The following is a 6,588-nucleotide window of genomic DNA, read 5'->3' on the forward strand; positions in this document are numbered from 1 at the left end:
CCTCTCTCTCTCTCTCTCTCTCTCTCTCTCTCTCTCCAGACAGGGCTGAGGCACTGAATGTAAATAAATCTATCAGGGCAAGGAGCTTGAATATCAAGTTACCACTCCTTACAATCAAGAGCCTTTTCATGCCACCCATGAGGGCCATTCTTGTAATGCTAGTACACAAGAGAGGACCACAAATCATCTCTCTCTCCATCTCTCTCTCTCCATCTCTCTCTCACACACACACACACACACACACACACACACCCACACCTTATTAGTTTTCCTCATAAATTCCCTTTCAATACCTCCCTGTTGTATCTAATCCTTCTTTCTTTCCATACGCTGACATCTTGTTTGTTTGATTGTGAACAACAGAAGCAGAGAGATCTGAACGCTGGATGGCCTGTGATTGATATCTGCTAGAATCTGGTTTGGGCTCATGTAGCCACTACACAAACATGTTGCGAGTACATCTGAACGATGAGACTATCTCTAGCCATGATCAATGTCAGGCTCGGCCGCTATCGATCTGTCCCTGTTGGCACAGCCACGCTCTGACCGGGAGCGGAAAATCTGCTTACAAGGGTCAGTGGAGTGTTTAGACAGACAATTGAAGAGGTCAGTAGCTACTAGTAAACACAGCAAAACGGATGTGCTGGAAATGTGCTGCATGTTATAGAACAATATAGCAGTTAAATGTGATAAAATACCCGTGCATCACAATGCTTATTTAAAAGAATCACATAAATACAAGTCAAATTTCCTTGTAACAAAGACAATAATTTAGCTACTTTACTATAAATAATTTAAATAATAAAAAAATGTGAATATACATACTGTTCAAAAGTTTGGTTTGGATTTTGTAATGTTTTTAAAAGAAGTCTCTTGCAAGACTGCATTTATTTGATGAAAATACAGTAATAAATAATATTGTGAAATATTATTTGAAATAATATTAAAAACGTAAAAAAATAATTCAAAATAACTGTTCTCTATTTGAATATATTTAAAAAATAAATGTAATTTATTCCTGTGATTTAAAGGTGAATTTTCAGCATCATTACTCCATTCTTCAGTGTCACACGATCCTTCAGAAATCATTCTAATATGCTGATTTGATGCTCAAGAAAAATTTTTTATTACTATCATTGTTGTAAATAGCTGTGCCGCTTCATATTTTTTGCACAAATGATGCCAGTGATTCATTATCAGCTCAGTGAGTCATCTGATGAAAAACCACATTTATAGATTTCGTTTTCAGACTTTTTTTGGGAAATAGTGCTATTAAGAATAAGCCTGTGAATCTGATCTCAAAAGTGAACAAGCATGGACCGCTTTTAAGGACAAGTGTACCGTGACGCTACCCATCTGTGTTATATTCCCAGAGGAGATGACATGCAGTGTCAGTGATTGAGAGATCCTTAATACTTTACACTTTAAACTTATCCTAAGCTTCACAAGTTAAATATAAAAAAAAAATAAACAAAGTATATAAAAATAAAATAAATCTTGTCATTTTGAAAGGTAGTTGTGCATTTAAAATCAACATGGCATTTGCAAATCATTTTACTGTTACAACACACTCATATAATAAATGCTAGTGTTATTTTAATATAATTTATATACTATTATTGTCAGACTCAGTTCCATGTCTTCTGTTGTGTTTTCCTCCCCCATGTGCTCCATGTTTATGGTTATGCCCTTATTTGGTTTTCCTGTTCCTGTTCCCATTTGAGTTCCATTAGTTTCAGCTGTGTTCCTTTAATCTCCTTGTTAATTCCTTGATTAGTCCCATAATTTAAGCCCTGTGTGTTTCCATTTTCAGCGTCCGGAATTGTTCGTCTTACCCCAGTGCTACGTGTGCTTTCCTGGTGTTCTGTTCATTAAAGTTCTGTTATTATTGTAATCTCCTACGTCTCCGCATCTCCTCGCTCCAGCACAGTAGGCACGCATGACAGAATTCCGGACCAAAAATACAGTAAGCGGTGCCCCTTCTCCCGTGTTTTTGTTTTCGTTTTGAGCAGTCTTTGTGTTTTTCCGTTTTTCCCCCTCCGCGGCATGGAAGTCGCCGTTCACTCAAGCCCGCCGGCCGCCGCAACGACAAGCTCGCCAGCTGCCCAGTTCACCCGTAATCAGAAGAGGAGGAAGAGGAGAAATGGATGGCTCAGGACCCTCTTCCTCGCCCGAGTGCGCCCCCCAGTGCTCGCTCCAGTGTCGGCTCCAGCCCCAGAGCTCGCTCCAGGGTCGGCTCCAGCCCCAGAGCTCGCGCCAGTGTGGGTTCCATGCCCCCGAATTTAGCCCAGTGAGGGCTCCAATCCCTGAATCCAGTCCAGAGCGCATTCCTTAGCCTGCACCTCCAGAGCGCCCTCCAGAGCCCGCTCCTCGAAAGTGCCCTCCAGGGCCCACTCCTCCAGAACGCCCTCAGGACCCCGTTCCTGCCAAGATGCCTGTAAATCTCTCCAAGTATTTTTTTGGGGGGGGGGGGAGTAATGGCCTTCTGAGCTGCCTGCTCCGCCATGGCTCCCCGAGTTCCCTACTCCGCCATGGCCTCCTGAGTTCCCTGCTCTGCCATGGCCTCCTGGACTGTCTGATCCGCCATGGCCTCCTGAGTTCCCTACTCTGTCATGGCCTCCCCGAGCTGCCTGCTCCGCCATGGCCTCCCCGAGCTGCCTGATCCGCCATGGCGCCCAGAAAGGGTACCGCTCTGGAGGCCCGACGTCCCGTGTCTGTCCTGAGGGACCTCCAGAGCGCCCACCCCCCCTCCCCGTTGGATGTTGTGGCGCGAGGACGCGCCTTCCGGGAGGGGGGAGTAATGTCAGACTCAGGTCCATGTCTTGTGTTGTGTTTTCCTCCCCCATGTGCTCCATGTTTATTTTATGCCCATGTTTGGTTTCCTTCCTGTTCCTGTCCTGATTGATTGTTCATTTGATCCCAGGTGTGTTTCCCTAATTACCCCATGTATTTAAGTTCGAGTCTGTGCAGTCTGTCTTTGTCTGGAATTGTACGTCTACCCCTCGTCCTACGTGTGAGTTCCTGCCTGTTCCGTGTGTGAGGACGCGCCTTCCGGGAGGGGGGAGTAATGTCAGACTCAGTTCCATGTCTTGTGTTGTGTTTTCCTCCCCCATGTGCTCCATGTTTATGGTTATGCCCTTATTTGGTTTTCCTGTTCCTGTTCCCATTTGAGTTCCATTAGTTTCAGCTGTGTTCCTTTAATCTCCTTGTTAATTCCTTGATTAGTCCCATAATTTAAGCCCTGTGTGTTTCCATGTCCAACATCCGGTATTGTTCGTTTTACCCCAGTGCTACGTGTGCTTTCCTGGTGTTCTGTTCATTAAAGTTCTGTTATTATTGTAATCTCCTACGTCTCCTCGCTCCAGCACAGTAACAATTATATTATTTTGATTAGAACATTTTGCTTTTATTTTTATATTTTCATTTTAATTTGAAGTTGAATAATCATGTTATTATCAATTTAAATATTTATGTTTGTATTTTAGTTTACTTTAGTAGACTTGTTTGAGTTAGTTGCCAAGGCAACATTTCTAATTTTCATTAAAGTTTTTTTAATCTAATATTTTAGCTTTATTTTTAGTTTCATTTCAATTAATGAAAACCATTTTATTAAACAATAACAACAACAGTGATGTGTATTTGTGTGGATGCATATATAATTATTGTTATAGTTGTCTTCATAGTTATCATTCTTGGTGTGAACAGGCCTTAAATCCACACTTAAACTGTTCAAAGACTATGATGTATATTACACAAACACGCACACCTAAATCTAAAAACAATACCACAGCAAGAGTCCAAAATATCGTATCTGTGAAATAATTGCTTCTTATTAGTGTTGAATCTCTTGAAATTGTTGTGTAATACATTTTTAGATCCCATCATTTTACATGCTGCTCAGATGACTGCTTCCTGTCAAAGTAGGCTGTTCTTGGTTCAGTCAGATTATTGCGACTATGGCATTTGTTTAAAGATCATTTTAATGCACAAACATCCCCAATAAATTTCCAATAATGACAGAAAAGGCAACGTTTCACTGTTGTGTTTAGGAATAGCTTCCATTTACTGCAAAATCATTGTGGACTTATGAATAAATCATTATGCATGAGATAATATAATGCATCAAGCCATATTGCCCACAGACCTTTAACCCCTGGGTAGGTTATGAGATTAATCAAAGAAAATGCACTCACCCAGATATTTGGTTAATGTTTGGCCTCAAATGCCAAACCACCCAAGCGATTGATCTCCATCAAACACTAAGAAGATGAAAAAGGTTTGTTTTAATCTCATTAGTCCATCACTAAAACACTATTTAATATTCTCTAATATTCTCTATTAACTTCACAATTTAAATACAAACTTACATATTAAGGGAGTGTGTTCATGCAAAAAATAATGATAATGACTTAATTTAAATACTCATGTGTGAGCATTATTTCAGTACAATCAGCATATGGTGGTTCATAAATAAGAAAGAAACGTTTAATAAAATTACTAATAAACTCTCAGATATCAATTCAGAATTCTGACATTTTTCTTTAAATTCTAATTTAAGCAATTCTAAGAATTCTGAGTTTACATCTCACAATTCAGTTTTTTTTCTTCTTCTGTAATTGCAGCTTATTCATATCTCACAATTTTTACCTCTTACCGAGTTTATATCTAACAATTCAGACTTTTCTTCTTAGAATTGCAAGGTATAAACTTGGATATGGGAGATATAAACTCGTAATTCTGACTTTATATCAAATGACAGATAAAAAAATGAATTAATAACAAAAAGCCATAATTGTAAGATAAAAACATACAATTGTGAGATAAAAAGTCACAATTACCTTTTTTCTTTTTTTATTCCATGGTGAAAGAAAAAAACAATTGCGAGATGCAAACTCAGAATTCTGAGGAAAAAAGTCTGAATAAATTCAGAATTGCAAGAAAAACGTTAGAATTGTGACAAAAAAGTCGCAATTACCTTTTTTTTTTTTTTTGATCCCGTGGCAGAAACAAGCTTCCTTAGATAACAGCAACTGCACAGCTGAAAAACTTTCTGAAAAAATAAAGTTGCATGAGAATATCTATTCTAAGCATTTACTATTGAAGCAGAAACAGACAGATGAAAAGACCTGTTTGTTATTTGCAGTTTCTTCAAGGATCAGTGATGCCGAACATTTCATGACTTCTTGTGAATGGCAATCGACCCTGAGTGCCCTGAAGCTGTGTTCAGATCCAGCCATGGGCTTTTTGGGAGCCTTTCATTTAAATGAATTAAATACTATTTTTGCATTGAGGTCAGTCATGTAATTGGGCTATTTCATAATGATGCATTATAATAATTGAATGGATCCGGACCAAGACCAAACCTGATGAGACACATCAGTCGATACAGAGCGAAACACTTCTGATTCCTCTTATGCCTCGGCATTTTTGAATACCACTTTTATTAGAATATTTACAAGGAAGCAGTGCAGATAATGAGAGAAAAAATAAAAAACACATGATGAAATCATTATGTTTAATTTCAGTTAAGAGGGGCAGTGAAGATTAGATGTTAAGAGCGAGCTAACACATACAAAAGAGGCAGAAATGGAGACAACAACAGTAAGAGCGAGTCAGAGTGAAGAGTAGGAGAGGAGATGCTGCATGATCATTAGTTTTTGGCGAAGTACTCCTCGAGTTTCGGCTCATCTGCATGAAGACGGGCTTCTCGTGTCCCTAATGAGAGAACCTAGATACAGTTACATTACCAAAACCCCCAGCAGCACGAGCCAATCGATCCCAGGTTTACCCCAGCGAGTCTCACTAACACTGCTGCTCTGATCACTGTGATTTGGGTGTTGATGGGGTTTGCTTCCTGGTAGAGAGATGATGTGAGGGGAAGATGAGGCAGAGATTCCACACCCTGCAATGAAAAACATCTTAGTATCTGATGTTTTATTTACATAAAAACAAAACTGTAAACTGTTCATCTGAAAGCTCTGTTACTGAAATATGCATTATAGCGCAGGTCCATTGCTTTCTTTGATTTGCACCCCAGAAACAACCCAGAACACCCTAGAAACCATATATTATGGCCCTGTTAAAGACCCAGAATACCATAGCAACCACTACTACCAATCAAAACAGCCAAGCAAACACATAACACCCTAGAAAACAACTAAAACACAATAGAAAGTGCTAAAACATATGAGATCACCATAGCAACTACATAGCAACACCCTAGAAAACAATTAAAACACCATAGAGCCTGCTAAAAATTCTTAGATCATCATAGCAACACCTAGAAAACTACCAAAACAAAAGAGCCTACAAAAAACTTCTTGATAACCTTAGTAACCACATAGTAACACCCTAGAAAACACCTAAAACACAAAGCCTGCTAAAAATCTTCTTGGATCACCATAGCAACCACATGGTGAAACACCCTAGAAAACACCTAAAACACCATAGAACCTGCAAAAATTACCCAAATCACCATAGCAACTGCTTAGCAGTCACATAGCAAGCAACACACTCTAAAACAGCGTATGATAAAAAACTTCTCATATCACCATAGCAACAGCATAGAAAACAAATAAAACACCATAG

This window comes from Sinocyclocheilus rhinocerous, unplaced genomic scaffold (assembly GCF_001515625.1).
Source record: "Sinocyclocheilus rhinocerous isolate Xijiao unplaced genomic scaffold, SAMN03320098_v1.1 scaffold5, whole genome shotgun sequence".
Lineage (NCBI taxonomy): Eukaryota > Metazoa > Chordata > Actinopteri > Cypriniformes > Cyprinidae > Sinocyclocheilus > Sinocyclocheilus rhinocerous.